This window comes from Chiloscyllium plagiosum, unplaced genomic scaffold (genome assembly GCF_037043375.1).
Source record: "Chiloscyllium plagiosum isolate Xiang-an unplaced genomic scaffold, Cpla_swu_hap1 HiC_scaffold_18, whole genome shotgun sequence".
Taxonomy (NCBI): Eukaryota; Metazoa; Chordata; class Chondrichthyes; order Orectolobiformes; family Hemiscylliidae; genus Chiloscyllium; species Chiloscyllium plagiosum.
This window is the reverse complement of record NW_028270156.1, coordinates 87,466,335-87,488,838: the sequence shown is the minus strand read 5'-3', so window position 1 is coordinate 87,488,838 and position 22,504 is coordinate 87,466,335. Positions and strand designations below refer to the sequence as shown.

The 22,504-nt window shown below is 43.2% G+C and overlaps 1 long non-coding RNA gene across 3 annotated transcripts; it reads right to left on the bottom strand.

The window, feature by feature from the left end:
• Positions 1 to 997: 997 nt before the first annotated feature.
• Positions 998 to 21,689, bottom strand: LOC122552115 (uncharacterized). 3 transcript variants are annotated; one of them, XR_015760213.1, is made up of 5 exons: positions 21,629 to 21,689; positions 16,711 to 16,877; positions 7,611 to 7,701; positions 5,421 to 5,579; positions 998 to 1,111 (listed from the first exon to the last, which is right to left on the bottom strand). It is a non-coding gene; the product is annotated as an uncharacterized LOC122552115 (long non-coding RNA). The 3 variants fall into 3 exon arrangements; XR_015760212.1 differs by lacking the exon at positions 21,629 to 21,689 and having other exon boundaries at positions 16,711 to 16,966; XR_015760211.1 differs by lacking the exons at positions 16,711 to 16,877; positions 21,629 to 21,689 and having other exon boundaries at positions 7,611 to 8,241.
• Between the last annotated feature and the right edge of the window lie 815 nt (positions 21,690 to 22,504).

Here is a 22,504-nt window from a genome sequence, read left to right as displayed (position 1 = left end):
AGAGTGAGAGTGTGTGCTTGTCCAGCCTAAGACACAAACAGATATGGCAATCCTCTGTCTCTGACCTTTGAGCTAATTTTGTATCCAAATGATTTTCATATGAACCAACCTTGTTAAACAGATGACCATGCACAATGTTATTCAACGTCTTACTGATGTCCATATCGACAATATACACCACTACATCTCAATTAATCTTTTTAGTCGCTTCTTCAAAGAAATCCCAGTCAAGTCAGTGAGACACAATATTGCTTGCACAAAGCCATGTTTACTATTCTTAATCAATCGTTACCTTTCAAAATGTGTGAAAATCTAATGACTCATAATCCTCTTCAACAACTTACCCACCACTGACGTCAGGCTCACTATCTTTTCCTTATTAACCTTCTTAAATATTTTAAGTAATGGCACCACATAGCCAACCTTCAGTCATCCGGCACTTTACCTGTGGCTATTAATAATAGCAAGGGGCCCAGCAATCACTTCCCTAGCTTCTCAGAGTTCTAGCGTACATCAATAAAAGCCAGGACATTTTCCTTCTTTTGCATGTTTTAAGACCTCCAGCAACTCCTCTGTAATACAGACACTTTCCAAGATGTCACTACTATTTTCCCAAGTTCTCTAATTTCCATATCCTCCTGCACAGTAAATACTGATACAAAATATTCGTTCAGTACCTCCCCCATTTCCTGTGGCTCTGCACATGGGCAGCCTTGCTGATCTTTAAGGATGTCCTATTCTCTCCACAGTTACTCCTTTGTCCTTGACGTATTTGTAGAATTCCTTTGAATTCTCCTTAACTCTGTTTGCCAAAGCTATCACATGTCCTCTTTTTATGCTCCGAATTTCCCTATTAACTATACTCTTGTTGCCTTCAGACTCTTCTAGTGATTCACTTTAAATCAAGAATTAAGAGGCTAATAATGACCATTCCGATTGGCGGAAAAGTCCATCTGGTTCACTGACACGTTTTAAGGAAACAAACTGCCATTCTTATCTGGTCAGGCCTACAAGTGACTCCAGACTCACAGCAATGTGGTTGACTGTTAACTGCCCTCTGGGCAATTAGGGATGGGTAATAGAGGCTTGTCTAGCCTGGGACACCTTCATCCTGTGAATGAATTAAGAAAAACTCCTCAATTCCTGCTGTCTATACCTGACATATGCTTCCCGTTTATTCGTGACCAGAGCCTCAATTTTTACAATGCTCCACCATTCCTTACACGCACCACCCTAATAGTGCCATAATGTCTCTGTATTCCTGACATCTCATTTCTGAAGCTTTCCTCCTTCCCAACTGACCCATTTTCTGAGAATATCTGTCCCAATCGAATTTGGAAAATTATTGGTTAAATCATCAAACTTGGTTTTCAACAATTTAGAACTTTAAGTTTTAGACGTGGTTCATCCTTTTCCATCTCTATTTTAAAACTAATAGAATTATGATGACTTGCCATAAAGTGCTCTGCCACTTATACCTCAACCACCCACTCCCCACTGCCTTATGTCCCAAGGGTAAGGTGACGTTTAGCTCCTTCTCTGTGATGGAGAGCATTGGTCAAGCTGCTGCAGCTTTGTAACTGGGATTGGGGTCAGCAGAGTCTTCGACTCATTGGGTTGAATCTAATAATAATTTGTCTCAGTGACATTTTCATTGAGTGTGACAGAGGAATGTTCTGCACGAATCTGAGCTAGTTTCCTGGTGCTATCTTATCTAACTCAACTAATCATCTACCCACCTCACCCCATGGCATCCCTCTCATTCAATGCCAGCCTGATTCTCCCACCTATCATGGCTGTAGGTACTCAGCATCGCCCGTATATCCCTGGATGTTCTGTGATCCCTGGCACTGGTGCCATCTTTAAAAGGCCAATGGACACACGATTGGGCATTCTCTGTTTGGAGCTGCCCTGCACAGGTTACCTGAGCATGGCAGATAAGTGGCAATTACACCACGGTTTGTCGACAGGGGCACAGAGGTCCTGGTGGATGGACTAGTACAGACAAGGACCATTCTCTTCCCAGTGCGGGCCACACCATCAGACCCACCAAGCATGGTCTGAGCTCAGTGCAGTGGTCTGAAGGAATGTCCAGTAATACAGGACAAGCATCAATAACCTTCCCCTCTCTGTCAGGATAAAGCTCACCTTATACTGCCTGCTCCCTCACACTCACTGTATATCTGTTATAGCACCAAATCCCGATCAGGGTTCATGCTCCACACTCTCACTGCTGCATGTAGCACCATCCCTCTCGCTTTCCCCTCTACTATATCTCCCTCACTAATAGCGCTGCATGGATAAAACACTGTTGACTGACTCCCTCTGGACACACCACCATCTCCCACCTGCACACCTCACCCCCCACACCTACTCCATCGCTTTCAGCACGGTCACCCAATCCCACCCTCACTCCATCCTTCCCCGTCTCCTATTCCAGGATAAACAGCTTGGAATAGGACAGAAAGGGCCAAGCCGGGTGGTGGAGTGTCCGATATCCATCTATTCCCCCAACACTCCGTACCTGTGTGTCTGTATTTCCCTCTGTGAGTATCTATACGTGGGTGCAGGTCTGACAGTCTCTGTGGTGTTTAAAAGGACACAATCTCTCCCTCAGCTGGCCTCCCCAACCTACTGCAGTGTTAATGACAGAGGGTGATAAACTTCACGTATTCAATCTGGGAGGGAGATAGGGCAGCCGCTCACAGCACCATCCAAACTTACAGCACCATCAACACACACACACACACACATAAAACACACACACACACAATGCTGGTAGGTCGAGGGTTGTAAATATACTTCGGCCTTTCAGAATGAAAATGCTCACCTCTGAGTAAACCATTTTATCAGGAGATTAGATTAATTTATTTCTCGTTCTGTGACTTGCAATGCTTAAAAGGTACGTGAGAAAGTATTGAGAAGTCCTGAAAAAGGCCCAGTTGTGGTGGTAATGACGCAGGAAAAACATCGCTTAGTATCAAACAAAACTGCTCTGTGATTCCAAAGATGTTATTTGAAAAATCAAACGGTCATGCAATTTGACAGATTCACAACAAAGGATTTATTATCTTCTCAGAGTTAAAAACTGTGCCACTGATGCAGTGGTGTGGGTAGTCCAGCAGAGGGAGGTATTGTATGAATCTAATCTCAAAACTCCGAGGCGAGCACTGCTGCCTCCCAGCACCAGGGCTCGTGTCCACCCTCAGGCGACTGTCTGTGTGGAGTTTCACATTCTCACTGTGTCTGCGTGGGTTTACACCGGATTCTTCTGCTTCCACCCACAGTCCAACTTCGTGGATGTTAGGTGAATTTGACATGCTAAATTGTCAATAGTGCTGAGGGATGTGTAGGTTAGGGGCATTATTCATCGGTAAGCATAGCATAACATTTGAACAGGTCTCTTTGGGTTACTCTTCGAAGGGTCAGTGTGGACCTGTTGGGTAGAAGGGCCTGTTTCCAATCTGTAGCGATTCTATGAACTCCATGAACAACAGGGACAGACGGAGAGAGAGGAGGAGGAGGAAGATTTTGATTCCAAGTTCAATATATTTATTTCAAAAACAAATTTGCACAGAGATGCAGACAAAGGTACACACAAACTGAGATACTGACACTAACACACATAACACATGCTCGCAGAGATACGCAGGTAGATATGGACATTTCCACACAAACATAACCCCATATACAGGCACACACGATCTTTAACACAGAGACATATACATTTTTAAATGAATAAGCTATCATTGGTTCATCGGAGAAGGCAGGAGAATGGTGTTCAGAAATATTTTAGCCATGGTCAAATATCATGGCAGAAATGATGGGCTGAATGGCCTTATTCTGTTCCAGTGTTCATTGCTTATATGATCTTTCCTGGAATTGACTTTCCGTGAGGTCAGTGGAAACTGAATTTGATAAGTATTTGGTTTAGGAGAGTTAATGGGAATGCGGACAGGTTTGAGGGGCTGAGTGGTCGATATCTGTTTCTAATTGTCGACTCCTTATATATCAAAAGAGTGGTGATTGGTTTGAGGGGGACACATTTTGAGAATAAGGACCTTTCCATTTCAGACTTAGATAGGGATGCTCCCTTCTCTTTAGGATTGTGTAATCTGTGGTGTTCTCATCCCTCGGGAGCAGTGAAGACTGGGTTACAGAAAACGCTCAAGGTTGAGTTCCATAGAACTCTGATGAACTGGAGACTCCATGTTTATTGGGAATAGACATGAAAGTGATGTTTAGTTACAATCACATCAACAATACACATTCTGAATGGTGCAGCAGGCTCAAGGGGCTGAATGGCCAGCTGCTGCTCCTAACCATGTGTTGTTCTCTCAAGCACTCTGTAATGTTACAGAGGTAAAGAAAGATCCCATTCAGCCAGTCAGCATCGTTATAATGAGACAGGAGGAGACCATTCTGCCCTCTAAGGATTTGCACATGAATAGATTGAAGTCATTCAGCTCACTAAGTACATTACACAGTGTAGGATGAGGCCATCCAACCTTTCTAGCTTGCTACCCAACAACAGGGGAAACCCAGTTAACTATCAGGGAATAACTATTCGGGATGGTCAGGTTGTAAAGTTGTAACTGTGTAGAGTTCCTTGGGATCAGTGTGAGATTATCAAGTATTTAGAATCTATGCCAATGACATGGATGAGAGGACTGATTGGCTTGGACCTCAGTTAGCCCATTCACCAAGAGATTCATTTAACTGGACATGGAGACTCTGCAATGGGATACAGACAGGGGAGGTTAGTGATCAAAACCTTGGCAGAAAACAGTATAATGTAGGTTAAGAGAAGTCAGTGTTGTGTTGAACAGAGAAAATAACAGTAACATACTTAAATGGGGAGAAAATTGCAGAACTCATTGGTACAGAAGGATTCCAGTACATGAACCACATAAACCTAGTCATCAGATTCAGCCAATAATTGGAAAAGGGTATCGAATCTTGCTGTTTTATGTAAAGTCTATTGGGTATAATCATTAGGATGTATTACTGCATTTGAACATGACAATGCTGAGACTACATCTAATGTATTGTGTCTAGTAATGAACTCCTAAACTGAAAGAAAAATACGTAATGGTTTTAGAAGCTTTTCACTGATGTTTCACTTTATGCTTTGCTAGATGAAGGCCTGATGGAATCATAGTGTCATACAGCACGGAAACAGACCCTTCAGTCCAGCTTATCTGCACCAACCAGATATTTCAATCTGATGTAGTAATCTTTGCCAGCATTAGACCCATAATCCTCTAAATGGTTCTTATTCACATACCCATCCATTGCCTCTTAAATGCTGTAATTGTGCCAACCTCCATCACTTGCGTTGCCATCTTATTCCGTACACACACTACCCTCTGTGTAAAAAAGTTACCCCTTCAGGTATCTTTTTAATCTTGCCCCCTCACCTTAAATCTATGCCCGCTGGTTTGGACTCCTCCGACCTTGGGAAATAATCATATTCATGCCCCTCAAGGCCTTTACAAGGTCAGGGCACTTCAGGCCTGAGAATACGAGATGTTCACATTGAACCATAAAAGGCCCTGAGGAGAGTGTACTGGGCGTAGCTAAAGAATGAGAGAATAAAACTAAGGATTTAATTTAATAAAACAATATATTCATTTTAGCACAGTACTTTGAAGACTTGCATTCATTGTACAATAATTATGAAACCACATATAAAATGCTTTCAAATGATAAATTACAAATCACTCCTAAATGGAGCAGGTAACAGGGATGGAGTATGAAATCAGCGGAATGTTTAACCAGTCATTACATGGTTCAATTTGGTGTTCAGGTAACATTATTATATGTTTCAGCTCAGAGAGGAAGAAAATATAACTTGTCTGAACAGCCACAGCCATTGATCCATCACTTTACTTGTTCATCTCGACAATAACATATAGAACATAGAACATGGAACAATAAAGCGCATAACAGGCCCTTCGGCCCTCAATGTTGTTCCGACTTGTGAACTATTGTCAGCTCGTCCCCCTACACTATCCTAAAATCACCCATGTGCTTATCTAAGGATTTAAATTTCCCTAATGTGGCTGAGCTGACTACATTAGCAGGTAGGGCATTCCATGCCCTTACCACTCTCTGCGTAAAGAACCTGCATCTGACATCTGTCTTAAATCTATCACCCCTAAAAGTGTAATTATGCCCCCTCGTACAAGCTGATATCTTCATCCTAGGAAAAAGACTTTCACTGTCTACTCTATCTAATCCTCTGATCATATTGTATGCCTCTATCAAACCCCCTCTCAGCCTATCCACATAAGACCTTCCCTCCAGACCAGGCAACATCCTGATAAATCTCCTCTGCACCTTTTCCAATGATTCCACATCCTTCCTGTAATATGGGGACCAGAACTGTACACAGTATTCCAAATGTGGTTGCACCAGCGTTTTGTATAGTTGCAACATGACATTGCGGCTCCCAAACTTAATCGCTCGACAAATGAAACCTAACACGCCGTATGCCTTTTTAACAGAGAGCAGAAAATCTATCAGGCATCATTCCCACTGATGGAGGGTTCCTTTTAAGGATTTATTGGAATCTCCCCACTGCCAGCTGAGAAGGGAATTCAGCCAAGTCCAAATATTCCAGGAAGAAACCCTATTGCCATCAGCATCTGTGAGGCAGAATAACAATTAAGAACACTTCAATTTTCCTTTTGCCATGAAATTAACTATTATCTGGACAAAAGTCTTCCAAACTAATATTCTGCAGAGTTTGTATTTTTTCTTCTGTTTACTTTCTGACGTATGTGTGTGTTTCAGATTTATAGGAAAATAAAGAATGATACACATATCGTCAATGTCCAAACTATATGCCATTTATCTCTCCATCGTTTTTTGAGTAACTTTGCTTTTGTTTTAAATTAATTATTTTTACAAATTTAAGAAACATGTCTGACATGTTCCTAACACTGTACCTAACACAGTCTGAGACTGATATCATTTGCCATATCACACACTTGGTTACACTGATAATTTGTCATGACCTATGGAAGGGTGGGGCTAGAAAAAGATACAATGACTCTCTAACCTCGGCAGGAACAGGGATAAAGACAAATTCTCTCAGGACCGTTTGAGTTAGAATTCTCTTCCCCACAGGTCTGTGGTACCTGTGTGTTTGCATTTATTCAAAATTGTGTTCGATGGGCAATTTAGCATGGTCAATCCACTGAAAGTCTTTAGACTGTGGGAGGAATCTGGCGCACCTGGAGGAAACACTTGCAGACAGGGGAGAATGTGAAAACTCAATACAAATAGTCTTGAGTATGGAAGCAAAACAGGCCCCTGCTACTGTGAGACAGTCGTGCTAACCAATGATACACCATGCAACTCCCACCCTGCTCCCCCCAATGAATCACTGTGCTAGGGAATACTGGGGAAAATGCAAATCTGTAATATAAACAGAAAACAGTGGCAAAACACTGCAGATGAGCCAGTATCTGGAGAGAGAAACAGAGTTAGAATATTAAGCCTGATATTACCCTATTTGGGAAAAACTCATATTCGACTCAATAAGTTAAATCTGTTTCTCTCTGCTCAGAACCTGTTAAGGTTTTACAACACTTTCAACTTACTTAGTCTTTTGGACTGTGGATATTCATCTGATCTGAAAGGGAACAGTGAAGCTGCCATTTCTGTTGGCTCTCGAGTATTTGATTATGGCTTCTGAATGAAAAAATTAAAAATATGAGAATGACTACCATTACACATAATGAAAATGTTGAACTCCATGGCACTGACATCACACAATCAATCATCTGTAAGTAACTAACTGAATTAACAATTCCAATTGTTATCAATGTCTTGTCATGCTCCTGATGTCACTGGCATCATATTCATACAGCAAGATCTTACTTTTCCGAAACTTTAGATAAGAGTGTGCAAACATAAAATTGCCTGTTTTTTTTTCTTTAACAGGACATATTCATCCAGGGTTTTGGAAGGCATTAGCAAGGGCAGAGTTTATCTGTCGTCACCAGTAGCTCTGGAAAAGTCACCAGAGAGCTGCCTACTTGAATCTCTTCAATACAAGTAATGCAAATCCACACAGAGCTGTTGTAGGGACATTCTAAGATTTTTAACAAATACTTGTGAAGGAAGAGCAAATTAGTTCCTCGTCAATATGAAATGCAACTTGGAAGATAACTTGCAGAGACTGCTTTTCCCATTGTTCCCATTACCACAGCAGAATGTTCTCTAATTCCCATTAATCACAGTTTTGCTCAAGGTCCTTGATTTCACCCTCAGTCAAGTCCTGCTTCGATTGAAAGGGAAGTCACTCTGATCTCACCTCAAATTACATGGGCAGATCACTTGAAAGAATAAAGAGCAAAAGACACAAACACTGTTTGTTAGAACAAGGTCCTCACAATATTCAAAAGAAAATTGCTACCTGGCCTTCCGATTCTGACAGAAGGTGTTTGTCCTGTTGGTGATGAGGCTGTTTTGTTAAACATTGTGACAGACGGACAGGAAGAAGCTCCAGTTTGTACCAACAGTGAACAAAACTATCCTGTTCACGGTGCATCAAACAGTGGCAAACATCTTATTGTCTGTTGTTATTGACATTGATCATTACAAGCTCATTATTCACTGATGACCAGTAGTAGCACATAAATCAGCAGATTCCAGCAACTAGTGTGAGAGCAAAAAGGGAAATGGAGGGTCAGGGGAAGTGGTGTGACATACAGTGCAAGAAGTGTAAAGGGGAATGGTCAGTGGAAGGGTATGTAGTATCAGAATGGGCAATGCAAGGAAATTAGAAGGGTAAGGAACGAGTAGGAAGGGAGGATGATGTGTGCCAGAAGGCGCATCAGTAGCAGGAAAAGCATATAGTTGGAAAAGTGAGATTGATGGACAATCAAACATCACTGTTCAGGAAAATTGGGATCTGGTTTCGTTTGAAAATTAAGAAAAGATTTCTCATACTTTTTTATTAACACTTGATTCTTGTTCATATTGTACATTCACTCTGCATTTCTGTATCTCCATCAAATGCAGACAACATTTTCTTTGTCCGCAATGCATTATTGCAACATGATGTCACTTTTTAAAACAATATTCAGAACGATGGGTCCTTGTTCTTATAATTTGCTTCCAATCCAACGTAGAAATGAGAATATGAATTGATCTTCTATAGTGTTTTTGATGTAGAAATTAATTTTATCTTTATCCTCATCCCTCCAGCTCTTTCAAACAAACTTAATCAACAAGCCTGTGTCCATCCGCAGATGAAAAGAAAAATCTTCAGCTCTGACTATTGCAGTAAATTTATTACAGAATAAGCTGCAGGCCCATATCAAATTGAACTGTCGCAGTGCACGGTGCCAAAACCTATTCCAAAATTAATGATATACAAGTCTTATGAATAATACATGCAGAGGGGTGGAGTGTATAAGCAGAATTCAGCTCCATGTCCAAAATATTATTTCTGACTTCCTCATAAAAAGACCTCAACTGCATCACGCTGTAAATTCACCAAAATATGAAAAACATGAGACTGGAATTCCCAATTCTTCCTCTGCAACAGATCTGTAGAACAGGTAGAAAATCAAGGTTTATATTTGATATTCATAAATAGAACATAGAACATAGAACATTACAGCGCAGTACAGGCCCTTCGGCCCTCGATTTTGCGCTACCCTGTCATACTAATCTGAAGCCCATCCCATCTACACTATTCCATGTACGTCCATATGCCTGTCCAATGACGGATTAAATGCACTTAAAATGGCGAATCTATCACGGTTACAGGCAAAACATTCCATACCCTTACTACTCTCTGAGTAAAGAAACTACCTCTGACATTTGTCTTATACCTATCTCCCCTTACTTTAAAGTTGTGTCCCTCATGTTTGCCGTTCCCATCCTTGGACAAAGGCTCTCCCTGTCCACCCTATCTTACCCTCTGATTATCTTGTATGTCTCTATTAAGTCACCTCTCAACCTTCTTCTCTCGAACGAGAACAGCCTCAAGGCCCTCAGCCTTTTCTCTTAAGACATTCCTTCCATACCAGGCAACATCCTAGTAAATCTCCTCTGCACCCTTTCCAAAGCTTCTACATCCTTCTTATAATGTGGTGACCACAATTGTTCACAATACTCCAAGTATGGGCGTACCAGAGCTTTGTACAGCTGCAGCATAACCTCCTGGTTCCGGAGCTCAATCCCTCTATTAATAAAGGCCAAAACACTGTATGCCTTCTTAACAACCCTGTCAATCTGGGTGGCAATTTTCAGGGATCTGGCTACATGGACATCCAGATCTCCCTGCTCATCTGCACTCCCAAGAATCTTACCATTAGCCCAGTACTTTGCATTCTGATTACTCCGTCCAAAGTGTATCACCTCACACTTGTCCACATTAAACTCCATTTGCCACCTCTCAGCCCAGCTCTGCATCCTAACTCTCTGCAAACTACTACATCCTTCATCACTATCCACAAACCCACCGACCTTAGTGTCGTCCACAAATTTACGAACGCACCTTTCTAAGCCCTCATCCAGGTCATTTATAAAAATGACGAACAGCAGTGGACCCAAAACTGACCCTTACGGTACGCCGCTAGTAACTGGACACCAAGATGAACATGTTCCATCAATGACAACCCTCTGTTTTCTTTCAGCAAGCCAATTACTGATCCAAACTGCTATGTCTCCGATAATCCCATTCCTCTGCATTTTGTATAATAGCCTACTGTGGGAACGCTTATCGAACGCCTTGCTGAAATCCATTTCCACCATATCAATCAGTTTACTCTCATCTACTTGTTTGGTCGCTTTGTCAAAAAGTCAGTAAGATTCGTTAGCCATGACCTACCCTTCACAAAACCGTACTGACTGTCCCTGACCAGTTTATTCTTTTCTGGATGGTTATAAATCCTATCTCTTATAACTTTTTCTAACACTTTACCAACAACTGAAGTGAGACTCACTGGTCTGTAATTACCAGGGTTGTCTCAAATACCCTTTTTGAACAAGGGAACCACATTTGCTATCCTCCAGTCCTCAAGCACTATTCCTGTCGATAATGATGATTTCTAGATCAATGCCACAGGCTCGGCAATCTCTTCCCTTGCTTCCCAGAGGATCCTAGGATAGACCAATCCAGCCCAGTGGACGTGTCTATTTTCACACACTGCAGTATTTCTAATACCTCTTCCTTGTGAACCTCAATCTCTTCTAGTCTAGATGCAAGTATCTCTGTATCTTCCTCGCCAACATTTTCATTTTCTATAGTGAACACTGTCGAAAAATATTTATTTAGTGCTTCCCCTATCTTCTTTGACTCCACACATAACTTCCCACTATTATCCTTGATTGGCCCTAATTTAACTCTCGTCATTCTTTTATTCCTGACATACCTATGGAAAGCTTTAGGGTTAACCCTGATCCTATCCGCCAACAAATTCTCATGTCTCCTCCTGGCTTTTCTGAGCTCTCTTTTTAGGTCTTTCCTGATTTCCTTGTAACCCTCAAGCGCCCTGAGTTTTCACATTTTGTTCTAACATAAGCCTTCTTCTTCTTCTTGACCAGGGATTCCACTTCCTTAGAAAACCACAGCTCACGCGTTCTATATCTTGCCCCCTGCCTGACAGGTACATACTTACCTAGGACACACAGGAGCTTTTCCTTGAATGAGATCCACATTTTTAATGTGCTCATCCCCAGCAGTTTCCTTCCCCATTCTATGCTTCCTAAATCTTTCCTAATTGCATCGTAATTTCCCTTCCCCCAGCTGTAACTCTTGCTCGGTGGACTACACCTATCCTTTCCATCACTAAAGTAAACCTGACAGAATTGTGATCGCTGACTGCAAAGTGCTCACCGACTTCCAAATCTAACACCTGGCCAGGCTCATTACCCAGTACTAAATCTAAAGTGGCTTCGCCCCCTTGTAGGCCTGTCTACATACTGTGTCAGGAAGCCCTCCTGCACACACTGGACAAAAACTGACCCATCTATAGTTCTCGTAGAGTAGTAATCCCAGTCAATATTTGGATAGTTGAAGTCCCCCATGACAACTACCCTGTCTCTCTCACTCCTATCGAGAATCATCTTTGCTATCCTTTCCTCTACATCTCTGGGACTATTTGGAGGCCTATGGAAAACTCCCAGCATGGTGACTTCTCCTTTCCTGTTTCTCACTTCAGCCCATACTACCTCAGTTAATGAGTCCCCAAACATCCTTTCTACAACTGTAATATTGTCCCTGATCAACAATGCCACACCTCCCCCTCTTTTACCATCTTCTCTGATCTTACGGAAACATCTGAATCCCGGAACCTGCAACAACCATTCCTGTCCCTGCTCTATCCATGTCTCCGTAATGGCCACAACATCGAAGTCCCAGGTACCAACCCACGCTGCAGTTCACCCACTTTATTTCGGATGCTCCTCGCGTTGAAGTACACACACTTCAAATCAGGTTCTCGCTTGCCAGTGTCAGATACTTGATTTTGGAACTCCCTACTCTCATTCTCTTCTGTACCTGTCCTACAATTTTGGTTCCCATCCCCCTGCTGTATTAATTTAAGTCCACCTTAATAGCTTTAGTGAATTTCCCACTCAGGATATTTGTACCCCTCTGGTTGAGATGAAAACCATCCTGCTTGTAGAGGTCCCACCTACCCCAGAAAGAACTCTAATTATCCAAAAACCCGAAACCCTCCCTCCTGCACTATCCCTGTAGCCACGTGTTCAACTCCTTTCTCTCCCTATTCTTCACCTCACTAGCATGTGGCACGGGCAGCAAACCAAAGAAAACAACTCTGTTTGTCCTAGCTCTAAGTTTCCATCCTAGCTCCCTGAATTTCTGCCTCAAGTCCCCATCCTATGTCGTTAATGCCAATGTGGACTACGACTCAGGGCTGCTCTCACTCTCCCCAAAGTAACCGAAAAACATGATCAGAGACATCACGAACCCTGGCACCCGGGAGGCAACATACCAACCGTGAGTCTCTCTCGCCCCCACAGAACATCCTATCCCCTAACTATCGAGTCCCCAATGAGTACTGCTCTGCTCCTCTTCCTCCTTCCCTTCTGAGCAGCAGGTGCCCCATTGCTTTCCCCTGGTAAGTCATTCTCCCCCCCCCCCCAAACAGTATCCAAAACGGTATACTTATGTTGAGGGCAATGGCCACAGGGGATCCCTGCACTGCCTGCAAGTTCCCTTTCTGTCCCCTAACTGTCACCCATCTGTCTTTTTCTTTTATCTGGGGAGTGACTACCTCTCTGTAAGTCCTGCCAATAACTCCCTCAGGCTCCTGAATGATCGGAAGTTCATCCAACACCAGCTCCAGTTCCCTAACGCGGTTTTCGCGTTGGGTGCACTTCCCACAGATGTAATCAGCAGGGACACTAGTGGTGACCCTTACTTCCCACATTCTGAAAGAGGAACATTCCACTGCCCTAAACTCCATTGCCACTATTGTAACTCCCAAAGTGACTACTTAAAAAAAGGATTAGGAAATAAACTAGTTACCGAGTAGTGTCTCTGGTAACGCAACCGTGCAAATATCAATTGTTCTACTTACCCTTCCCAGAAGTCCCTGGCTCGCTTCTCTCTCGCTGGCCTGAAGGTAACAAGTTTAAATGTACTTACTGGCCATCCCAACCATCACCTTGCACCAACATCACCTCCTCCCGGCTCCCCCCTCTCGCTGCTCCGAAATGTTGATGATATTGATGTGGGAGATGGGAGGGTGGGGTGGCGGGGGGGGGGTGTTGGAGAATGATAAACAATGTTGTGGATGACACAACGACAGGCTGGGTGGGTCATGGTGAGGAGGAACGTGTTAGGTTACAAGAGGGTACAAACTGATTGTTCAGATGGCCAGATCAATGACCGATAAAAATTAGCACTGAAAAATATGAGATGCTGCACTTTGGAAGAAGTAACAAGACAAAAGAGAACTCAAACCAAGAAGATAGGTTAGTCTTGCTTTTGGAGCAGAGAAGGGTGAGGGGTGAACCTGACAGAGGTGTATAAGAGCATGAGAGGTATGGGCAGAGTGAACAGACAGCAGCTGTTCCCCTTAGTCAAAGGGTCTAAAACAAGGGACACATGTTTGAAGCGAGAGAGAAGATATTGAGAGAGGATTTGGGGAATCCGTTTTGAACCCAGAGAACGATTTGTGTCTAGAATGCATTGCCTGGGAGGGTGGTTCAGGAAGGTAACCTCACAAACTGTATAAAACACTAGCATCAGCACTGGATGGTGCAGATTCGATTAGCCTTGTCTTTATACATGATTCCATGTGGTGGCAGCCAAGAAAGCTCTGATACATTCTGAAACACCAACCAACGGTACTTGTTGGTTTGTTCTGGCGAACTGTGCTCAGTAAGTGGCGAGTTTACAAATCAACATCATCCCATGGAATATCAGCACTTACTCAACCTAGGACAGCTCAGCCATCTGTTAATATATCCAGGATAAATCACGTGCTCAGTGCAAGCATCGTCCCTCCAAAGTAATAACATAATTCCAACTGTTTGACACCATTATTTTAAGGACACCAACAACATAGACACAGACTTCCCTTCATTACTATAGAGATTTGTATCTGTAAGGTTGCTATTTCTCAGAAAAATAATAAACTCCATCCTATATGTTCGCTTTGACAATGAGTCAGTTTTCCTGTTTGCCTGCGAGCTGTTCACCACAGCATGACAGCTTGTGTGACACTCCATCCACCACCAGTAATGTTTACTCCCAGCTAACCCAGCACATGAGATGCGCTGCTGGCACTCCCTCCCACCAGCCACTTGGACAGACCAACATAAACTGGACTGGAACTCTCAAGGTCAATTAATGCTGGTCGAGCTCCATTAAAATTCCAAATGAATTGAAACGACAATTGGATTTTCTAGAATTATTGAAAAATGCAGAGTCTGATTTTTATTCATCTGATGAGTTTGACACTGTCTTTATCGTTGTGTTATCTATGTCCATGAAACCATTTTGTACATAAAAGAACAAAAAATGGTCAGGTCACAAATAGAGTCATAGAGATGTACAGCATGGAAACAGACCCTTCGGTCCAACCCGTCCATGTCGGCCAGATATCCCAACCAATCTAGTCCCACCTGCCAGCACTCAGCCCATATCCCTCAAAACCCTTCCTATCGTATACACATCCTAATGCTTCTTAAATGATGCAATTGTACCAGCCTCCACCACATCCTCTGGCAGCTCATTCTATACCCGTACCACCCCCTGCGTGAAAAAGTTGCCCCTGACGTCTCTTTTATATCTTTCCCCTCTCACCCTAAACGTATGCCCTCTAGCTCTGGACTCCACGACCGCAGGGAAAAAGACTTTGTCTATTTATCCTATCCATGCCCCTCATAATTTTATAAACCTCTACAAGGTCACCCCTCAGCCTCTGACGCTCCAGGGAAAATAGCCCCAGCCTGTTCAGCCTTTCCCTGTAGCTCAGATCCTCCAACCTTGGCAACATCCTTATAAATCTTTTCTGAACCCTTTCAAGTTTCACAACGTCTTTCCGATAGGAAGGCGACCAGAATTACATGCAATATTCCAACAGTGGCCTAACCAATGTCCTGTACAGCCGCAACATGACCTCGCAACTCCTGTACTCAATACTCTGACCAATAAAGGAAAGCATACCAAATGCCTTCTTCACTATCCTATCGACCTGCGACTCCACTTTCAAGGAGCTATGAACCTGCACTCCAAGGTTTCTTTGTTCAGCAACACTCCCTAGGACCTTACCATTAAGTGTATAGGAAGACAATGCAGCATTTAAGCAAAATCGGCCAGGGCATTGTAGGCTATAGGTCTTCAGGTAACTGGCAATAATGTACATTGGTGTTTTCTGGCTGCCGTAGATGTATTGGCCTGAAGGGCTTGTTTATATGCTGTATGACTATCACTTTAATTGTTGTCTCACTATTTCCATAGATTGTGAGCATCAAGTGGTGAGGAATGCAATCTCCAAGGTCACACAGCACACCAACCTGAAGCTATATCATTCTGCCTTCTCTATCAAATGGATCAGAATCCCGTTTCTTTCTTCGTAACATACCTGTTAGTGTTCCTGCACCACAAGAATCCCTGGGTTTATCACCATATTCTGAATAGAAATTACACATCGGCAACAGAATGCTGGCCTTGCTAATGAAACTCACCTCACAACAAGAACTGAAAGGAATGAGCAAAATTAAAGTTATCCATTCGACCCAATGTGATTTCTAAAGCAGATTCAAGGCAGGCTTTCACTTTGCCCTATGCTCCTGACATTTCTCCAATAACATGAAACTTCCCTGAGTAATTTTGAGTGTTGTTTAAAAGTCACATATGGAAACCTGCGCCCAATAATCTGAAAGGAAATGTCTCTGTGTTCATGAGAATCATCTCATAATTTTTTTCAGTACCTAAAGTCATCAGAAATGCAGAGACTAACATCAGGGGTAAGTCACCAATACAGCTCAGTCATGTGATAAGATCGTGGATGATCTGATTGTGACATCAATCACACATCCCTCCTATGCCTTTACAATGTTAGTGCTTCATTGTTAGTCAAGAATCTGCCTGCTTCTGCCTTAGGAATATTCAATGTTTTATCCTCCATTACTATCTGGGAAGAGAGTTCACAAATACACGACACTTTGAAGGATTAAAACATGCAACATCTTCTTAAGTGAGATAACCTTCAGTTTCATAGTCCATTCATTCCTGGTAATCTCTCACACAAGCTGAAATATGGTTTCAGAATTCAACATGGAAAGACGACTTGGAATATCCTGGTGTCACCATGATCACATGTTGTTCACCTAAACTCCAGCAGATCCACAGTCAGTCAGTTCAAGATTTCCACCTGAAATAAACGTCCAACACAGGAGTCAGTTGAGTGAATCTTCTCTGGACTGACCTGCGTGTCAGTGTGACCATTATTCTCGCGATGTAGTCTCGCCACTACTCTGTAGAAAATCTTCCCTAATTCTAAATGTATTCTATTTCAGAAAATGTCTACATTTATCTTACCTCCCTCAAATCTTTATGCACATATAAAGTTTTTATTTTGCAACCCAGGTGCCCGGTTCTTCTGCGCCTCAAGCCAAATCTGTCCATTGAAATAATATACTGCCTTTCGATACAACCTGCCAACATCGTTGAGCGCACAGAAAATACATCCTACAATGCTCCATACAACAATATTTTCTGTTCAGTTGACGCACCTTAATCTAATTATAAACTCAAGTTTCACAGAGATAGGAAAGCAGGGCTGGAGATATTAAAGAGATAGAAAAGCAAGGCTGGAGATGTTACAGAGACAGGAAAGCAAGGCAGGAGATGTTACAGAGAGAGGAAAGCAAGGCTGGAGATGTTACAGAGACAGGAAAGCAAGGCAGGAGATGTTACAGAGAGGAAAGCAAGGCTGGAGACTTTACAGAGAGGGAGGAAAGCAAGGCTGGAGACTTTACAGAGAGGGAGGAAAGCAAGGCTGGAGATGTTATAGAGAGAGAGCAAAGCAAGGCTGGAGTTATTACAGATAGTGAGGAAAGCAAGGCTGTAGATGTTACAGATAGAGAGGAAAGCAAGGCTGGAGATGTTATAGATAGAGAGGAAAGCAAGGCTGGAGATGTCAGAGAGAGAGAAAAGCAAGCCTGGAGATGTTACAGAGAGAGAGAAAAGCAAGGCAGGAGATATTACAGAGAGAAAGGAAAGCAAGGCTGGAGATGTTACAGATAGAGAGGAAAGCAAGGCTGGAGATGTTACAGAGATAGGAGAGCAAGGCTGAAGATGTTACAGAGACAGGAAAGGAAGGCTGGAGATGTTATAGAGAGACAGAAAAGCAAGGCTGGAGATGTCAGAGAGAGAAAGAAAAGCAAGGCTGGAGATGTCAGAGAGAGAAAGAAAAGCAAGGCTGGAGATGTTAGAGAGAGAGAGGAAAGCAAGGCTGGAGATGTGACAGAGACAGGAGAGCACAGCTGGAGATGTCACAGATAGACAGGAAAGCAAGGCTGGAGATGTTTCAAAGAGAGAAAAGCAAATATGGAGATGTTACAGAGATAGAAAAGCAAGGCTGGAGATGTTACAGAGAGACAGAAAAGCAAGGCTGGAGATGTTACAGAGAGACAGAAAAGCAAGGCTGGAGATGTTACAGAGATAGGAAAGCAAGGCTGGAGATGTTACAGAGAGAGGAAAGCAAGGCTGGAGATGTTACAGAGAGACAGAAAAGCAAGGCCGGAGATGACACATAGAGAGGAAAACAAGGCTGAAGCTATTACAGAGATGGGAAAACAAGGCTGAAGATGTTACAGAGAGAGAGAAAAGCAAGGCTGGAGATGTTTCACAGAGATAGGAAAGCAAGGCTGGAGATATTAAAGAGAGAGAAAAGCAAGGCTGGAGATGTTACAGAGATAGGAAAGCAAGGCTGGAGATATTAAAGAGAGAGAAAAGCAAGGCTGGAGATGTTAGAGAGATGCGAAGGCAAGGCTGGAGATGTTACAGAGAGAGAAAAGCAAGGCTAGAGATGTTACAGAGATAGGAAAGCAAGGCTGGAGATGTTAGAGAGAGAGAAGCGCAAGGCTGGAGATGTTACAGAGAGAAAGGAAAGCAATGCTGGAGATGTTACAGAGAGGGGAAAGCAAGGCTGGAGATGGTACAGAGAGGGGACAGCAAGGCTGGAGATGTTACAGAGAGAGGAGAGCACAGCTGGAGATGTCACAGAGACAGAAAAGCAAGGCTGGAGATGTTTCAGAGAGTGAAAAGCAAATATGGAGATGTTACAGAGATAGAAAAGCAAGGCAGGAGATATTACACAGAGAGTGGAAAGCAAGGCTGGAGATGTTACAGAGATAGGAGAGCACAGCTGGAGATGTCACAGACAGAGAGGAAAGCAAGGCTGAAGATGTTTCAGAGAGAGAAAAGCAAATATGGAGATGTTACAGAGATAGAAAAGCAAGGCAGGAGATGTTACAGAGAGAGAGAAGAGCAAGGCTGGAGATGTTACTGAGATAGGAAAGCAAGGCTGGAGATGTTACAGTGAGACAGAAAAGCATGGCCGGTGATGACACAGAGAGAGGAAAACAAGGCTGAATATATTACAGAGGTGGGAAAACAAGGCTGAAGATGTTACAGAGAGAGAGAAAAGCAAGGCTGGAGGTGTTACACAGAGATAGGAAAGCAAGGCTGGAGATATTAAAGAGAGAGAAAAGCAAGGCTAGAGATGTTACAGAGATAGGAAAGCAAGGCTGGAGATGTTGGAGAGAGAGAAGAGCAAGGCTAGAGATGTTACACAGAGAGAGGAAAGCAAGGCTGGAGATGTTACAGAGAAAGGAAAGCAAGGCTGGAGATGTTACAGAGATAGGAGAGCAAGGCTGGAGATGTTACAGAGATAGGAGAGCAAGGCTGGAGATGTTACAGAGAAAGGAGTGCACAGCTGGAGATGTCACAGAGATAGAAAAGCAAGGCTGGAGATGTGACAGGGAGAAAGGAAAGCAAGGCTGGAGATGTTTCAGAGAGAGAAAAGCAAGGCTGGAGATGTGACAGGGAGAAAGGAAAGCAAGGCTGGAGATGTTACAGATCGAGAGAAAAGCAAGGCTAGCGATTTTACAGAGATAGGAAAACAAGGCTGGAGATGTTACAGAGATAATGTGACCTGTGCGTGCTAGAATAGGTTAGCGAGATATTTTTAAATTCATTTACAGAATATGGGGAATGATGAAGCAGCTGAATATTAGAGAGATAGGGACAGGTGTAGGGGCTGGCTGAATTTACAGCGATAGATGGGACTCGAGTAAGAGATAAAGATTGTTGTGACACGGAGGGTTACTGAGTTACAAATGAATGTTGCAACTGGAGCAGATGACAGGGAAAGAAACAGAAATACACGGAGATAGTTTAAAAACGGAATTATGCAATGTCTTTATGGAGAAAATATCGTAGAAATCTATGGAATAGACAAGGCACTTGGAGGAACTGAAGGAGTGAGACCTTGGACTGTCAAATCACAAGAGTCATAGAGTGGGTGTCATACAGCACAGAAGAGGCCCTTCGATTGATCGTGACAAAAAATTAAAAGCCCTGCAGACTCTGGAAATCCTTCCTTCCTAACATCTGGGGGCTAGGGCCAAATGTGGGAGAGGCGTCCTACAGACTCCTCAAGCAACAATGTGTCATAACGAAATCTCATTGTGTCAGATCCAACACTGACACGGAAACCTGCTGACTCCCTTCCCTCAGCTGATGGATCAGTGTCCCTCTGATGGAAGCCCTGAGCGAGTGACAAAGCTGGAGAAGGTATACTGGGTGGGCCATTTCAAAACCAACACCGAGTGGGGCTCAGCAGCAGCATTGCTCATCGAGATGGTCGGGTCCAAACGGACATAGCTGCAAGACAGGGACTGCACTGAGTGGGAAGGGAACGAGTGAGAGGGAGAAACAGTCTTGACCTTATCTTCACCAACCTACCGGCTGCAGGCACATTGATCGATGACCGTATTGGGAAAGGTGACTACCATACACAGTGTTTCTATAGACAAAGTCCCGATTTTACATTGTGAATTTTGAGAGTGTGAGAGAGTGATTGAGTGAGTAAGTAAGTGAGAAAGTGAGTGAGTGAGTGAGTGAGTGAGTGACAGAGAGAGAGTGAGTGAGTGAGAGAGAGAGTGAGTGAGACAGTGAGAGTCAGAGTGAAAGAGTCAGAGTGAGAGAGTGAGAGAATGTGAGAGTGAGAGTGAGTGAGTGTGATTGTGTTTGTGATTGTGAGAGTGAATGTGAGAGTGAGAATGACAGTGACAGTAAGTGTGAGAGTGAGTGTGAGAGTGTGTATACACATGAGCACACATGTGAGAGATACTATCAACATGTTCAACAGAACAAACTTCAAAGAGATCTAGAACTCAGCACTGGCGTGTGTGAGGTGATTCTGGTCATTACCAACAGCAGCAGAATTGTACTCCTGCACAATGTTCACTGTAACTGCCTGGCATGTGCTCCACAATACCCTGACCATCAGGCCAGGGTATAAACCCTTGTTCAATGAAGAACACAGGATGGCCGGTCAAGAGCAGCACTAGATACACCTACCAAACAGGACCACTTACTCACCAAATGGCATAAAAAGCCAGTAACAGACAGATCTAACTAACAAATCAGACCTAGCTTCTGCAATCCTGTCACATGCAATCAGTGTGAATTGCGTGGTCAATTAAACAACTCACTGGAAGAGTAGGATACACAAATATCACCTTCCTCAACTATGGAACGGCCCAGCACAACAATGGAAAAGCTAAGGATGAAACATTCACAACAATGTTGAGACTGAAGTGTCGATGGGATGATCTATTTTAGTCTTCTCCAGATGGGAGTCATCAGCTAATTTGATTCACTGTGTGTGCTAAATCGAAACGGCTGGAGGGATGGGATAATGCAAAGGATATGGGCTCTGATAACATTCCATTCAAATTGTTCCAGCAGGGATATTGCACTGGGACCTACCTGACAATGTGGAAAACTATCCGCGCGGATCCTGTACTCACACAGACAAAACATCAGACAATCAATGACTGCCCCATTGCTCTAATCCCTATCATTAATAAAGTGATGGAAGGTGTCACTCACAGTGGGATCAAGCAGCACTTCCTCAGCACCAACCTGCTCATGAAGCTCAGTTTGGGCTCTCATACCTTGTGCTCATTGAAGCCTTGGTTTAACAATGTACAACAAGAAAACACACTGCTGAATTCTAGAGATGAGGCGACAAGGACTGCACTTAACATCATCATAACCGCATTTGATCAAGTGTCGTATCCAGGATTGACGGCAAAACTGGAGCAAATAGGAATCGTCTGCACTGGCTGAAGTGATACCTGGTACAAAGGAAGGTGGCTGGGGTCGGTGGGAGCAGCCATCTCAGCTCCAGTTCTCCAGGGGAGGGGTTTCTGGGTAAGCCTGTAGATCAGAAATGGAAGAGTAAGCCACCATACTCCTACAGAATAATAGGGATGCTCTCTTGTTAGACAGAGACGACTGGTGGCAATTTAACTGGACAGTCATCATGCCTCAAGTAAGGGAGAGATTGAGTAGGACAGTCCGTTAGTCACCCCAGTCAGTGCAGGAATTGAACCCATATTGTTGGCATTAATAACTAACCGTCCAACCGATTGAGCTAACCAAGTCCCCACTCAGCTTCTTGGAATAAATATTGTAACATTAATCCGTTCAGATATGTTGTCAGAAACCTCTGGAGCAGGTCGAACTCGAAGCCAGCTTCCTCGCTCAGAGAGAGGGGCAGCATCTGTGAGCTCTCAGACTGCTCTCTGCCCTAAGCCTAATCATAAATGACCATCCCTAAGCTCTAAAATCACAAGTGGAGATGCTTGCTAATGATTGGACAATGTTCAACACTATTTGTGATTTACTCCAGGTACTGAAGCAATCCTTATCCAAATGCAACAAGGACCAGGAAATATGCGGGTTTGTGCTTAATATTGACAA